Consider the following 16,754-nt stretch of genomic DNA (forward strand, 5'->3'; position numbering starts at 1 on the left):
TGCTGGGGAAGAGAAATAATACTGTCAGTCAGTATGACATGCAGATGAGTGCCGTCGATCTTAGAATCACCGCACACTTCACTCATTTGGGCAGTCACGGGGCACGACGAAGAAGAAGAAGAAGAAGAATGAGAAGAAGAATGAAAAGAAGAAGAAGAATGAAAAGAAGAGGAGAAGAATGAAAAGAAGAATGAAAAGAAGAATGAAAAGAAGAATGAAAAGAAGAATGAGAAGAATGAAAAGAAGAATGAAAAGAAGAAGAAGAAGAATGAAAAGAAGAAGAATGAAAAGAAGAAGAAGGAGAATGAAAAGAAGAATGAGAAGAATGAAAAGAAGAATGAAAAGAAGAAGAAGAAGCAGAATGAAAAGAAGAAGAAGGAGAATGAAAAGAAGAATGAAAAGAAGAAGAAGAAGAATGAAAAGAAGAAGAAGAAGAATGAAAAGAAGAATGAAAAGAAGAAGAATGAAAAGAAGAATGAAAAGAAGAAGAAGAAGAAGAAGAATGAAAAGAAGAATGAAAAGAAGAAGAAGAAGAATGAAAAAAAGAATGAAAAGAAGAAGAAGAAGATTGAAAAGAAGAAGAAGAAGAATGAAAAGAAGAAGAATGAAAAGAAGAATGAAAAGAAGAAGAAGAAGAATGAAAAGAAGAAGAAGAAGAAGATTGAAAAGAAGAAGAAGAAGAATGAAAAGAAGAAGAAGAAGAATGAAAAGAAGAATGAAAAGAAGAAGAAGAAGAATGAAAAGAAGAAGAATGAAAAGAAGAAGAAGAATGAAAAGAAGAAGAAGAAGAATGAAAAGAAGAAGAAGAATAAAAAGAAGAATGAAAAGAAGAAGAAGAAGAATGAAAAGAAGAATGAAAAGAAGAAGAAGAAGAAGAATGAAAAGAAGAAGAAGAAGAATGAAAAGAAGAAGAATGAAAAGAAGAAGAATGAAAAGAAGAAGAATGAAAAGAAGAATGAAAAGAAGAAGAAGAAGAATGAAAAGAAGAAGAAGAAGAAGAATGAAAAGAAGAAGAATGAAAAGAAGAATGAAAAGAAGAAGAATGAAAAGAAGAAGAATGAAAAGAAGAAGAATGAAAAGAAGAAGAATGAAAAGAAGAAGAAGAAGAAGAAGAAGAAGAAGAAGAATGAAAAGAAGAAGAATTAAAGTACAGCAAAAAGTGTATCTGCAGAGAGCTCCGCTATTTCTGACAGTTCTCTGACAGTTCCTTCACATTTACAGCGGTTGAAACATTGTATCTATTTATTTCCGAATAAAAACATCTGTATCCTAAATGGAAACAAATAGATACAATGTTTCAACCGCTGTAAATGAACTGTCAGAACTGTCAGAAATAGCGGAGCTCTCTGCAGTGACACTTTTGCCGGCTGATCGGGAAAAATCCGATTCGCGCACCCGAAGTATGCTAAAATTCGGATTCGATGCGAATCGAATTTTTCCTGATATTCGAAACGAATTCCACTTTGCCAGGTTCGATTCGCTCATCTCTAGTCAAGACTATCAGGGCCCTTTCACATGCAGCCTATGTGATGGTAAGTATATGATATAGGAAAGATGGATATAGCAGCTGAAAAAAGTGGACCAAAGTGCTAAGGTTACTGGACCCTGCAAAAGTTTATAAGGCCAAATGTGGATCACAATGGTGTTCAACTTGAAAAAGGCCTTGCTCAAATGAGGAACTGTGCATCCAGTGCATCATTAAACCAAACAAACCATTGATAACACAATACGCTGCCATGGATTGAAATCCTGCAGCACCCCTCCTCAAGAAGGCATATGTATAGGCCCATCTGAAGTTTTTAAATGATCATCTAAATGCCTCAAAGAAAGATTGGGAGAAAGTGCTGTGGTCAGATGAGACCAAAATTGAGCTCTTTGGCATTAACTTGACTCGCCATGTTTGGAGGAAGAAAAATGCTGACTATGACCCTAAGAACACCATCCCTACAGTCACGCATTGAGGCAGAAACATTATTGTAAGGAACCGCCTGGCGGTACCTCTAGCAGCCCACTGGTCAGGTTTCCCCAGAGCGCGGAGTCTAAGTCCTGGTCCGCTTGTTCACCAGGGCCCCTGATGGTGGGGATGGACTTGGAGCGAACCGAGACCAGGTCGCGACTCCTGAGTACACCTACCCGTGGTAGAGGAATCTGCCAGAGGTTCCTGCAGGGTGAGAGCCTGATGTGAAGAGGCGGATATGCCAGGGCAAGGTGGATGGATGGATGAGCAAGAGCGTGGTCAGACAAGCCGAATCGGTAGCCGTGGGAGCAGTACGGTACAAAGCAGCGGGCAGAGAATGGTCGGGTCACACGCCAGGTCAGCAACAGAAGATCAGATCCACAAGGGGGCATCCAGGAGGGAGGTCAGGCAAGCCAAGGGGCAGAGGAGGAGAGAACAGCAAGGTCAAGAACAATCCGAGTCAGCAAGAATCACGGTAACAGGATCAGGAACACAGGGAGACCAAACGGCAATACCTGTCAGCGCATTTAAATATCGCGCCCTGCGCTGTCATTGGTGCCAGGCGCGCACCCGCGGCTCCGAGTGCGCATGCGCGGGTTCCGTCTCCGCCGTGGCTGGCCAAGACCTAGTGCCCATACACTAGCGTGAACGGGCACAGTGTGCCTGCGCAGAGCCGCGGATTGTGGCGGCTCCTGACAATTATGCTTTGGAGCTGTTTCTCTGCTAAAGGTACAGAGGACAATCAGCATTCTGCAATATTTGTTAGTACATGTGTATATGTGCTAAATTTAATAGCCCTGAAATTAATTCAGAACTGGGAGTATGCCAGTAGAAAGGATGTTTTGGCATGACTTACATTTTATTCTCATGGGAAAATTACGTATGAGACAATGGACTGTCCATGTTTGGCAAAGTCATCTATGCTAGGCAACCAGTACCATAACTGTGTAGGTCTAGATTTATATTGCATCAGTCAGAAATGGTTGATAGGCAGTTAGAAGCAGCCTTTTTTATTTTCTCAGCTCATATTGAACTTTTTTGTTAACCACCTGGGAGCTTGCATATAAATAGCTCACTCTGTCTTCTATAACTACTGTTGATAGATACTATATATCCACAATTGCTCTGTGATAGCTCAACAAAAGAAAAAAATAAAGGAAGATTAAAATTTAAAAATTGGAGTTGATGTTTTGTGGCAAATAAATCCTCAGTGACCCTTTTATTCTATACTGCAAAGATATCAAACAAGAGAAAAAATTATGCAATATCGGGCTGAAGTTAAAGGAACCCTTATCAGAATAAGTCAAATAAAGAATGTGAAAGGATTTGTAAACACCTTCTGTTCTAAGTACACTCCACTGGGCAATGCACTGATTCAGTTGGGGGATTTTCTTTTCTTTTAGTTCCTTCCTATCATAATCTGTATGGTTATACTGTCTTATTAGGTTCCAAGACCAAGTCCCAATACTAATAAAAATAATAAGGCTTTCATACACTGCACTGTGTATACAGTAACTGCATGATTTGCATCGCTCTGCCCACAGTCCTAAAATGAGGAAACTTAATGAGTATACATTCTCATGAAGTAATGGATACACTATTAATATATGACACTCTACAAACAGGACCCAATCTATAGTGGGAATTCAAGAAAGAGCAGTCAATTGTAAAAGGATCTCATTTACATCTCTAACTTGAAAATTCCATATCAATATAGCACCTGCCAATAACCCCTTTAAGCTGTCTGGGCAGAATGTTTCTCTCAGCTGCAGATTATATCTCTCTCCTGACCTGGAGACAGAGTTCAATGAGAAGAAGTCTGGACTGTAGAGGAGGTTTTTTGTCTGATGCAGCAGCCTAAAATGAGCCCATCCTGAACAATGAGGCAGAAATAGACTTGATTGGTTGCTGCTCAGGCAGGGAATTAATCCCACCCACCGCTCTCTGAAATGCAGGATAGAGCAGCTAATACCAGGGGCGGACTGACAACTCATGGGGCCCCCGGGCAATAGGGGATCATGGGGCCCCTGTGTCCTTGCCCAAACTCAAAAAAGCCTAAGAAAAAGATACCAGGGGAATCTCATGGGGCCCCCTACTGACCCCGGGCCCTCGGGCAGTGCCTGAGTTTCCAAATGGTCAGTCCGCCCCTGGCTAATACCCATGTGGAGAGCTGTGAGCCTGTGAATAGTGCAGCAGTGAACCCAGGGACAGAAAGTTAGAGACAGAGAGAGAAAGAGTGACCAGGAGCTGGAGTCTGGGGTTCAGGATAGAAAATACGGGCCTAGAGTGTGGCTGCTGCCAAGCATTTACCAGGGATATGTTTACTGCTGCTGAGGACATGTGGTTGTGCTGTGCTCTGCTATGCTGAGCCTTGGTGTTATGGATCCTTCCCCTACCCAACATGGATGCAGGCAGTGATAAAAGTGAACGTTTTGTTTTGTTTTTTATTATTTCTGCATCCCCATTAGGTAGATGCCCCTTACTTCCTGTCAATTAGTTAATAGACAGCTTGGCTAGAGTTGAGCTATGATCTCCTTCAGGAACACTGTCTACATAAAGTCTGCTCAGAGCAAAAAATAGAATTTATTATTGCCGACCTCTCTTTATCTGACAGTGGTCAAAAAGGTTCTCATTCAGCTAAACAAGGCTTAGTCCCTTGCTCTGCCAACTACCCAAGTTTACCTTTCCTCCCCAAATAGTGGCAATATTTCCTCATGATCTGGTGGCAGTATTTAACTCCCAGATGGTTGCAGTTTTTCCACCCTAGATGGTGGCAGTAATTCCTCCCCAGAATGTGACAGTATTTCCACCCTAAATGGTGGAATGTTTTTTAATCTAATTTATTTCCCTCCCTATTTTATTGCTAGCTAACCATGCTAATATTCTATTTTTTATCACAGGTCCTTAAAATAGTTTGGGCATCTAGCCCCTTACTTGAACTGTCTATTGCCATTAATTAAAAATAAATTCCTATACAATGATATAGAACAACTTTAAAAGTGTGAACCAAAGAGTCATACCTTTTAATCTAGCAATTTATCAAACAATGAAAGTAAAGCGATAGAGAAATGTTTTATAGATGGTATTAAACAGTTTTAGAGCACCAATAATTTCCTACTGTACAAATATAAACATTGCATAATTAAAGATTTTATGACTATCACTGATTTTTTTATGTTCCAGTGTCCACAAGAAAAAAAGATAATTGAATCATTTATCTTACATATAATTCACATCTATGGACCCTCAGGACAACAGTCACATACTAAATAATAAAACCACAGTGCCAGATAGAGGAATATAAATGTAGCGATTAACTAGAATTTAATGCAATATAATTGAAAGAGTATATCAGGGCTGCATAAAGAAGCAGTGATAAAGACATGAGAGATCATCTAAAGTAAAGCAACTATCCCATCATTATATATTTTTATTAATATATACTGTATATATATACAGTTGTGGCCAAAATTATTCAACCCCCAATGCTGTAAAGGGGTTTAGGGACTATAGTGTACATTTGGAATTGTATTCAGAATCAAATCCTACAAGGACGTTGTAACTACCCAAATGCAACTAAAATGACATCAATTGTTTATGTAATACAGTAGTAAATGGTTCTTATGTGGTTTCTTCATTGCCACAATTATTCAACCCCTTAAAGACTACCACTCTGAAGAACAGAGGTTCATACAGGTGCTTTCCATCAGGTATTGAAAACACCTGTGGATGTCACCGAGCAGCAATCAAGCATAATAAGCACCAATTAGGCAGCTTTAAAATGACTGTGATACTCAGCTCCTTCTAGACATTTACTGGTGTGGTTACAAACATGGTGAAGGCAAGAGAATGGTCCAGGAAGACAAGAGAAGAGGTGATTTCTCTTCACAGGAAGGGCAATGGCTATAAGAAGATTGCAAAGATGTTAAACATACCAAGAGACACCTTAGGAAGCATCATTCGCAAATTCAAGGCAAAGGGCACTGTTGAAACGCTACCTGGTCGTGGCAGAAAGAAGATGCTGACTTCGACTGCTGTGCGCTACCTGAAGCGTAGAGTGGAGAGAAGTCCCCGTGTGACTGCTGAGGAACTGAGAAAAGATTTGTCAGATGTGGGTACAGAAGTTTCAGCCCAGACAATAAGACGCACACTGCGTAATGAAGGCCTCCGTGCCAGAACTCCCAGGCGTACCCCCTTGCTGTCTCCAAAGAATAAGAAGAGTCGACTGCAGTATGCCAAAAGCCATGTGGACAAACCACAAAAGTTGTGGGATAGTGTTCTGTGGACTGATGAAACAAAATTAGAACTGTTTGGGCCCATGGATCAACGCTATGTTTGGAGGAGGAAGAACAAGGCCTATGATGAAAAGAACACCTTGCCTACTGTGAAGCATGGTGGAGGGTCAATCATGCTTTGGGGCTGTTTTGCTTCTGCAGGTACAGGGAAGCTTCAGCGTGTGCAAGGTACCATGAATTCTCTTCAGTACCAGGAGATATTGGATGGAAACGTGATGCAGTCCGTCACACACCTGAGGCTTGGGAGACGTTGGACCTTTCAACAGGACAATGATCCCAAGCATACCTCCAAGTCCACTAGAGCATGGTTGCAGAGGAAAGGCTGGAACATTTTGGAGTGGCCATCGCAGTCACCAGACTTAAATCCGATTGAGAACCTCTGGTGGGACTTAAAGAAAGCAGTTGCAGTGCGCAAGCCTAAGAATGTGACTGAACTGGAGGCCTTTGCCCATGAAGAATGGGCGAAGATACCCGTAGATCGCTGCAAGACACTTGTGTCAAGCTATGCTTCACGTTTAAAAGCTGTTATAACTGTAAAAGGATGCTGTACTAAGTACTAAGATTGAATGTCACTTGGGGGTTGAATAAAACTGATAATGCTGTGAGCACAGAAAAGACATTTGTGGTTATTTCATTATAACTGTTATGTTATATTTGTCTGACCTACAAGTGCCTCTTTAATGTAAATGTAAGCAAGATGACTGAATGATCAAAAGCAATGTCAAACTGGCCAAAACACTCAATTTCAGTGGGGGTTGAATAATTTTGGCCACAACTGTATATATATATATATCGTGATATAGTGAAGGGAGATTTACTAAAACTAGAGAGTTCAAAATCTAGTGCAGCTCTGCATAGAAACCAATCAGCGTGCAGGTGCTTTCTTGGCAAAGCTTTATTGAACAAGCTGATTGTCTACCATGCACAGCTACACCAGATTTGTCCACTGTAGCAATTGTACGTACAGAGATGGACATGGTCATCCATCTTGCTAAGGATCCTCCATCTTGTATCAATCTCTCTCCCTCTAATCCCCCCTCCCTCAGGAATGTGGTCTGTATGTCTGCCGAGAGATCACAGGTATCAGGCCCAGAGGGGTAGCTTCATGGTTATAAACCCCAATTAGCCTGGGCCCAGTATGTCTGTGAGACTCTTGCTCTAAAGCTAATCTTAAAGCCATAAACCAGTCATTCACTGGACTTCAAACGCATTCCGGGATAGCCGTAAAACAGACATCACATTTAAAACCCACTTTTCCATATAATATCTTACATCCCTAGTTGAAGTCTACAGGAGAGCAGAGAGTCATATAGTTCTAGCTGAAATAGTGAAATATGGCATGTTTGATGTCGGGACGTTCAGGATATCATTCTGTATATTAATCTACTAGTGGTTAGGCTGCTACATGCACCTAGGGAAGGTTATTGACCATGATATAAACTGGGAGTGATTTGGTCATAGCCTGAGTTCCCCGCCTAAAACACCCCTCCCCAACTTAGGCAATTGGTTCTCTTCTGTAAGGAGACACCCTGCTGAGTTCCTAGAAAAAGGCTGTCAGGTTTGGAGAAGTAAGATGAAGAGATCTCCCTTTTAACATCAGGAACCAACTTGGGAGATGGTACCCTTTTGTTCAGGAAACTTGATCTGCTTAAACCAAGGCTGACGGCAAGTATTCTACCTCTCTAAACTTCTGTTATCTCTCTGTTGTGGTATTGATCTCTGTATTTATATATATATATTGGCTACATCTTTTTCTGTAAATATTTTTATTGCAGCATTTTGACCTTTTTAGTAATAAATCTTATTTTCTGAAAAGTGTTGAACTGTTTCTAAAGCTCTTTAATGCAAACTAAGAATCCATGTCTCTGAAGAGCGCTACTGTGTGTTTTAAACTTCTGCATACATCTGTCTGCGGTGTATGTGTCTGCGGTGACATTGTGTATACAGACGATTATTCAAACATCATAGTGTTACTGCTAAGACTGGCGAGTTTCCTCCTTCTCCGCACAAAAAGGCGGTGGTGGCAGTGCAAAGGATTAACCAATTCAATACCGGGCATTTACCCCCTTCCTGCCCAGGACATTTTTCAGGTTTCAGCGCTCTCACACTTTGAATGACAATTGCGCGGTCATACGACATTGTACCCAAACTAAAATTATCATTTTTTTTCACACAACTAGAGCTTTCTTTTGGTGGTATTTAATCACCGCCAGGGTTTTTATTTTTTGCTAAATTAACAAAAAAAGACCGAAAATTCTGAAAAAAAACGTTTTTCTTTGTTTCTGTTATAAAGGTTTGCAAATAAATAATTGTTCTTCATAAATTTAGGCCAAGATGTATTCTACTACATGTCTTTGGGGAAAATATCCCAAATTAGGATGTATTTTTTAGTTTGTAGGAAAGTTATAGAGTTCACAAACTATGGTATAGATCTGAATATTGATCAATCCTGAAGTACTGACAGCCAATCTAATTTCCTGAGGTCCAAGAATGTCAGAATAGTACAGATATCCCCCAAATGACCCCTTTTTGCAAAGTAGACAGTGCGACGTACTTCATAAGAGGAATGGCAAGCTTTTTGAAGTTGTATTGTTTTTGTCATAATTTTTCGGAATATGAAAAAATAAAAAAATATATTTTCACTATTTTTTTTTTACATACTGTCACCAGTGCAGTACAGCATCATCATATAACTGGCATGGCAGTGATCAGGGACACTGACTGGTGACAGTGTGAAAAAAAAATATATATACACATATTTTTTTTTTTTTTTTATTACTTAAAATTTTTTATTACCATTTTTTCCCTTTTATTAAGATTTTTTTTTCATATTTTTCTATGTCTAAAGCAGTACAATGTTACCATAGTAACATTGTACTACTTTGGGGAAGTGATCAGTATTTTTTTTTTTTACACAATTTGCTTATAGCAAAGAATTACTTTGCTATAAGCAAGCATTTACCGAAATTACATCAATTCAATCAGGGTTTTTTTTTGTTTTGTTTTTTTGTGCTTAGCTGTGATTTGGCCACAGCTAATCACATGACATGTGCATGTGATTAGCTGTGACCATTCACAGCTAGACACTAGTATACAATGGATGGCATGAATGAAGCCATCCATTGTATACAACTGTCATGTGACCTGTTGTGATTGGTCACAGCAGGTCACATGGTACCGGCAACGGGGCCAATACTCAGATCTGTCATCGGCCATGTCTGAGGTACACGGCCGGTGACAGATCGCACCGCTGCGCGGCTCTGCAAACGAGCGAACTGCGCATGTGCGGGAGTACGCCATATGGTGGCCTCCCGGAAAGCTAGTGCATTTTTCCGGACGCGATACGGCTATTGGCCGGGCATCAAATGGCTAATTGTGTAATTAACCTGACCCAGTAACAATCACTCCTAGGCTGCAGGTACATAGATTGCGGTCCATTAGCTGGAAAATATTTGTACAGGGTGCAGCTGAGCGTGGCACTGTTAAGCATGTGACAGCACAGTTTTAGATTGGCTAGTCCTTCGGTCACGAATTGGTGAGAAGGGCTGGGGGTCTGACGCCACAACCGTCACATCCACTGTCCAGTTTTAGTAAATCAACCCCAGTATATATATATGTCCTGGGCCTCCTCATGTCAGCCTACTGTGGATCAGCTGCGCCCTCCTGACCCCTCCAGGACAACCCATAGATAGACCATAAATCTAAGCTAATCTCTCCTCAGGCATTCTTTTTTTTCATCCTCACTCCGGACACTCATTGAAGAGAGAAGTTGTGAAAGTGTGACCCCTGCCCAGGTTTAGACTCTCCTGGGTGGGAGACCCCCTGTTTAGGTATAAGGCTCCTATATGGTGGGTGCCCCGAGTACTCGGGCAAGTGGGCTGTTATGAGCATAAACTGCTCCAGATTGTAGGTGTTGAGGTGCTTAACTTCCTTCCTCTCCTTTCTATTTCATCTGCTATGGCTGGACTGGCTGGGGCTTGCTGTCTTCCTTCTCCCTTGTGACTCACAGGGGAGGGGCGATTGCTGCAGAGACTCTGAGCTAGGCAGCTGTTTGGGTTTCAGACTGCCTCATTGGATGCAGCAGGAGTTGTGACTGGCCAGGACTTCCTGGTTGCTAGGCATCAGTCAGGAATTTTTCAGCTCCTCTCTGAGTCTTCTGGGTGGGAGATTTAAATCCAGCTTCCTCCTCTGCTCCTGTCAGCTGTGAATACTTCAAACAGACCTGCAGCCTCCTGATCTCTTTCTGCTGGCTTTAAGCTCCAACTGCCCCTGTGAGTCTATGGATCCTTCTGAGATACTGTCAGTTTAAGCTTCTTCCTGTGCTGTGTTTTTCACATGCTCTCTTTTATTTCTGTTTCTTTAGTGCCATCATGAGTTCCTCTACATCGCAACCAGAGCACTGCAGCAAACTTCTGAAAGGTTATTTTATTTATTTATTTTGTGTGTTCTTTATACTAGTAAGAGCAGGTGTGTTTTTTTATCATTAGTTTGGTTCTGGCAACTTTTTTCAAAAAAGATGCATCCTCTCTTGGACAGGAAGAAGAGCCCAGCGTGGAATAAAATTCCATCAGTGGCGTGGTGATGATCAGTGTGCCTTCCCCAGTTGCTCATGAAAGTCACCAGGAGGTCCTGGGAGGAAAGGTCATCCACAAATCGAGAATGTCTTGCAGGAGGAGAGCACACCAGCGACGTGAAGGTGTGGACTCCTCCTCTCAAGAGGCTTTTCCATCAAGTATGCACGAGAATTTGTGCTGGGCCTGTTCAGTGCCAGCGCTACCTACAAAATTGATATGTGTTTCTTGCCTTAAAGATGCAGCACAAGATAAAGAAGCAGAATTTCAAGAAGTTAAATCCTATATTAAAGAGGCAGTGGCAGATGGCTTTCGCAGGCTTTTGGGAAGATCTCAGGAAATGTCAAGAAGATATTCCTCGGATGAAATTTCACTGTCTCCAATGTCGGCTTCCCATCATGAACGAAATGCAGATTCTGATTCCTCAGTTCTTGAGACACACTCATTAGAGTTTTTTTTGGTGAATGTGGTTAAACAAGCCATTGTCTGGGAGGATGAAGTAGCCTCTCCTCCAAGAAAGCAGAGGAAATATTATCCCAAACTAAAAAGAGAATTGCCTTCTTTCTCTTTGATTTTCAAAGTCAGGGAAATAACTGCAAACTAGGGGAGCTAAACTATGTCCTTTTAAAATAAAGGACTCTGAGCTTTGGGATACACTCCCCAAGGTAGATGCAGCATTGCAGAGGCTGGCAAGACATGTTACACTGCTTCTTAGGGATTCTGTTTCCTTTAAAGACCCCATGGACTAGAAAAGTTGATACAGACCTCAAAATATTTTTTTTGCTGGCGAGAGCAGCATGTACACCAGCTGTGGCTTTGACATCTGTGGCAAAAGCTCTTGGGGTTTGGATTTCTGATTTGGCTTCAATCTCAGATAGGAGTGCAGAGGAGCTCTAGTTCTTCACCATTGCTACTTTTACAACTTGCAGCAGATTTTATCCCAGAAATGGCAGTTGGCCAGGTACGTATGGCAGCCAAGCTCATGGCTCATTCAGTGACAGCACTCAGAGCTCTCTGGTTAAAGCACTGGTCTGCTGATAATGCATTAAAACAGGCCCTTTGTTCTATTCCCTTTGAGGGGAAAGATTCTATTTAGAAATACCCTCAAGGAGGCCATTCACAGAGTCTAACGGGGCAAGTCAGGATTATTGCCCCGGGAGAGAAGAAGGCAGCACCATTCCTTTCATACAAATAAGAGATTGAAAGATCAGTTTAAAGACACAAAGTCTTACAGACCTGGACAGGAGTATTTCAGACCCTCCTGGAGGTCCGGTCAGTCCTCCTTCACTAAGAGACCCAAGTCCAAGGCACTTTGTGAAAACCAGAATCACCTCTTCCCAGGAAAAGGCTTCTTATGTGTACAATTATGTAGAAGAATTGTTGGCTGCCAAAGCTTATGTTCCAGTACTGGATTGGGAGAGAGGTATGGGGGTGTACTCTCCCTTATTTCTTGTACCAAAGGCACCAGGCGGGTTCAGACTGGTATTAGATCTCAAATACCTGAATTCCTTCATAAAACCTCCAGCTTTCAGGATGGAATCGGTAAAAACGATTATTGCGATAGTAAGAGGCAACGATTGGATGGCATCGGTAGACTTGGCAGATGCGTATCTCAATGTGCCCATGGACACAAGTCACAATTGCTTTTTATGATTTGCTATCAGGGGCTCTCATTTTAAGTTTTGGTGCCTCCCTTTTGGACTGTGTACAGCTCCAAGAACATTTTCAAAGATTTTGTCAGTAGTTATCGCACTGTTAAGGACCAAGGGTGTTCAGATCTTCCATTATTTGGATGATATTCTCATTTTAAGAGGCACAAAACAGGAAGTGGAGAAGCACATTTCCCCAACTTGCAAAACCCTCAAGCAGTTTGGCTGGATATTCAACATTCAAAAAATCCATCTTGAACCTTCTCAGAACCGGGAATAACTGGGTATCCTCTTCAAGACAGACCCAGATCGGGTATTTCTTCCTCAGAGGAAAATTTCATAGATCCATAGCTCGACAAGAGCTGTAATGAAGCAGATAATCTTATCAGTGAGGGAATGTATGCAGTACCTGGGCCAGTTGTCCTCAACAATTCCAGCAGTCCCGTGGGCCAGATGGCATCGCAGACGGTTTCAATTCAACTTTCTGCAGCAGTGGGATCGCCGTTCCCTAATACAAGGTATTCTCATACCCGCTTCAATTGCTCAGTCTCTGAGGTGGTGGTTGAGAATGAAGAACTTAGCACGAGGTGTGCTGCTTCAACCACTTGCTGCAGGGATTGTGACAACAAATGCTCGTCTTAGGTTGGGGAGCCATTGCTTGGGTCAACAAGCTCCAGGTCAGTGGAACCAGAACCCTCTGGCAGCCTCCAATCAGTTGGAGCTTATGGTGATTGTGAAGGCTCTTCAAACTTTCCATCTACTGCTTCAAGGAAGAGCAGTGAAGATTTTGTCAGACAACAAAACAGCAGAAGCCTATGTGGACCGTCAAGGAGGTACAAAGAGCTTGAACCTACTGAAGATCACAGCTCAAATTTTTCTCTGGGCAGAACTTAATCTGACATCCAAAACAGTGGCATATCTTCCCGGGTCCCAGAATACCATAGCAGATTCTCTAAGTCGGAAAGTCTTAAACCACAACAAGTGGCCACTCAGTCTCCAGCCAATCTTCAGCCAATGGGGGACACCAGTGATAGATTTGATGCCCTCAGCTGTGAACGATAGGTTTCCTCGATAATTCGTTTTCGAGATCTGCAAGCTCTGAGCCAAGATGCCCTTTCAAACCCTGGAGCTTTTGCCTAGTGTACATATTCCCTCCCATCCCTCTAATTCTTTGGGTATTGCTGAATATACAGAGGGAGAGGGTCCAGGCAATAGTAATTATTCCATTTTGGCCAAGAAGGCCCTGGTTCCTTTTAGTATGAAATGAATGCTCGAGGCTAGAAGATCCAGTTCCCCTACTACATCGGTCAGATCTGTTGATGCAGAATGGGAAAAGACACCCATACATCAGAAGATTGAATCTAATGGCTTGGAGATTGAAGGGGGTCTGGTTGAAAGAAATGTGTATTTCAGATAGTCATCGACACCTTTTTACGCTCGCGGAAACAGTCACTAAATTACACATATCAGCATGTGTGGGGAGAATTTTGTGAATTTGCCTTTATGAATGGCTGGGATCCTATCTCTCCATTAATATCTAATGTGTTGGATTGCCTCCAAAAAGCTTGGATAAGGGTCTGGCATATAATTCCTTGAGAGTCTAAGTATTGGCCTTAGCAGCTCTGACCCAAAAGAGATGGACATTACATCTTTTGGTGATTCGCTTTTTGAGGACCGCAAAGTGAATCCGTCCTCCAGTGAAGACCTACTTCCCAAAGTGGGATTTGACCCAAGTCTTAAAAGCTTTACTGGGATCTCCTTTTGACCCTCCATTTTCCTGTTCAATGTATTTTCTTACTTTAAGAACGGTATTCCTAATAGCTGTTTCCTCAGCAAAAAGAGTCTCAGAGTTGTGTGCCTTCTCAGTGAAGGAAAAGTACTGCTTGGTCTTTCCAGAGAGAGTGGTTCTCAGGCCAGTACCTTCTTTTCTTCCCAAAGTGTCCACATCTTTCCACTTGAATTGGGAGTCTGTATTAACATCCTTTATTCCTGAAGAAACAGAAGAAGAATGGAAAAAGCTAGATCTAGTTTCATCTCTTACAGTCTACCTAGAGCGCACCAAACATGTCAGAAAAGTGGATCATTTCTTTGTCTACCCTTCAGACCCAAGAAGAGGTCAGGCTATGCCTCCTAGGGTTCCCTCAGCCTACATTGTTAGAAGTATACAATTGGCTTATAAATTCTTGAACCTTCCTCCTCCAGAAGTAAGGGCTCATTCAAGCAGGGGCATTGTGGCATCATGGGCTTCTTATTCAAAAGTCTTTGCAAAGGTGGTTTGCAAGGTGGATAGTTGGAGCACTATAAATACTTTCATGCACCATTACAGGATGGATGGATGTTTGAGGGATTCTGAACACTGGGGCTGCAATTATTTCTTCAGTTGTGAACCATTAAATGTCTGTGTGTTTAGCAGTACTTTTCTGGTCCTAGTCTCTTTTTTTTTTTCCTTCCATCTGGGCATTGCCATTGCTAGTTATGTCCCGTAGTAGGCTGACCTGAGGAGGCCCAGGAATACAGAAAATTGTTATCATACTTACCTTAATTTTCCTTTCCTGGACCCTCCTCATATCAGCCTGATTCTCCCACCCTTCATTTCCGTTGCGAGGCTTGTGATGGAACACCTGAGGGGGGGATTAGCTTAGATTTATGGGCTAGCTATGGGTTGTCCTAGAGGGGTCAGGAGGGTGGAGCTGACCCGTGGTAGGCTGACTTGAGGAGAGTCCAGGAAAGGAAAATGATGGCAAGTATGATAATTTTCCGTAATATACACACTATATTTCCAAACGTATTGGGACACCCCTCCAAATCATTGGATTCAGGTGTTCCAATTACCTCCATGGCCACAGGTGTATAAAATCAAATACCTAGGCATGCAGACTGCTTCTACAAACATTTGTGAAAGAATGGGTCACTCTGAGGAGCTCAGTGAGTTCAAGTGTGGTACTGTTGTAGGTTTCCACCTGTGAAATAAGTCCATCTGGGAAATTTCCTTGCTGCTACATATTCCACAGTCAACTGTTAGTGGTATTATAACAAAGTGAAAGCAACTGGGAACAATGGTAACTCAGCCAGAAAGTGGTAGGCCATGTTAAATGACAGAGCGGGGTCAGCGCATGCTGAAATGTGCAGTGCGCAGAAGTTGCCAACTGTCTGCAGAGTCAATAGCTAAAGACCTCCAAAACTTTGTGTGGCCTTCAGATAAGCACAACTACAGTGCACAGAGAGTTTCATGGAAGGGGTTTCCATGGTCAAGCAGCTGCATCCAAGCCTTACAACACCAAATGCAATGCAAAGTGTTGGATGCAGTAGTGTAAAGCATGCCACCACTGGACGCTAGGGCAGTGGAGACAGGTTCTCTGGAGTAATGAATCACGCTTCTCTGTCTAGCAATCCAATGGAAGTGTCTGGGTTTCATGGTTTGCCAGGAGAACAGTACTTGCCTGATTGCATTGTGCCAAGTGTAAAGTTTGGTGGAGGGGGGATTATGGTGCGGGTTTTTTTTTCAGAAGTTAGACTTGGCCCCTTAGTTCTAGTGAAGGGAACTCTTAAAGCATCAGCATACCAAGACATATTGAACTATTTCATGCTGTCAACTTTGTAGGAACAGTTTGGGGATGGCCTCTTCCTGTTCCAACATGACTGCGCACCAGTGCACAAAGCAAGGTCCATAAAGACATGGATGAGTGAGTTTGGGGTGGGGGAACCTGACTAGCCTGCACAGTTCTGACCTCAACTCAATAGAACACCTTTGGCATGAATTAGAAGAGAAAGGCAGGCCTCCTTGTCCTACATCAGTGCCTGACCTCACAAATTTGCTTCTGGATGAAAGGTCACACATTCCCATAAACACACTCCTAAACCTTGTGGACAGCCTTGCAAAGGGTGGGCCAACTCAACATTGAACTCTACAGACCAAGACTGGGATGCCGTTACAGTCCATGGGCATGTAAAGGCAGGCATCCCAATACTTTTGGCAATAAAGTGTTTATATATATATAAATATATATATACACACACACATATATCCTTATCCTTGACAGCCAGCTTTCTTCTATCATCTATCTATCTTTGTATTTTTGTATATTTTTGTTAGGTCATTTTTCGTATATAAGGCCCCCATTAAGTTCTGCATGCCATAGGTCAGAGAATTCTAACTTTAATTGTAATATAACTGCTAGAGAGTGACAGGAAACTCTTCAAGTGAACAGACATTCCACCTTTGACTATTTTCATTGTAACAGGTGTTTAACTGGAAACAGAGTATGGTTTCCATCATGGGAAG

This window comes from Staurois parvus, unplaced genomic scaffold (genome assembly GCF_062004578.1).
Source record: "Staurois parvus isolate SC_StPar_1 unplaced genomic scaffold, SC_StPar_1.0 ptg000988l, whole genome shotgun sequence".
NCBI lineage: Eukaryota > Metazoa > Chordata > Amphibia > Anura > Ranidae > Staurois > Staurois parvus.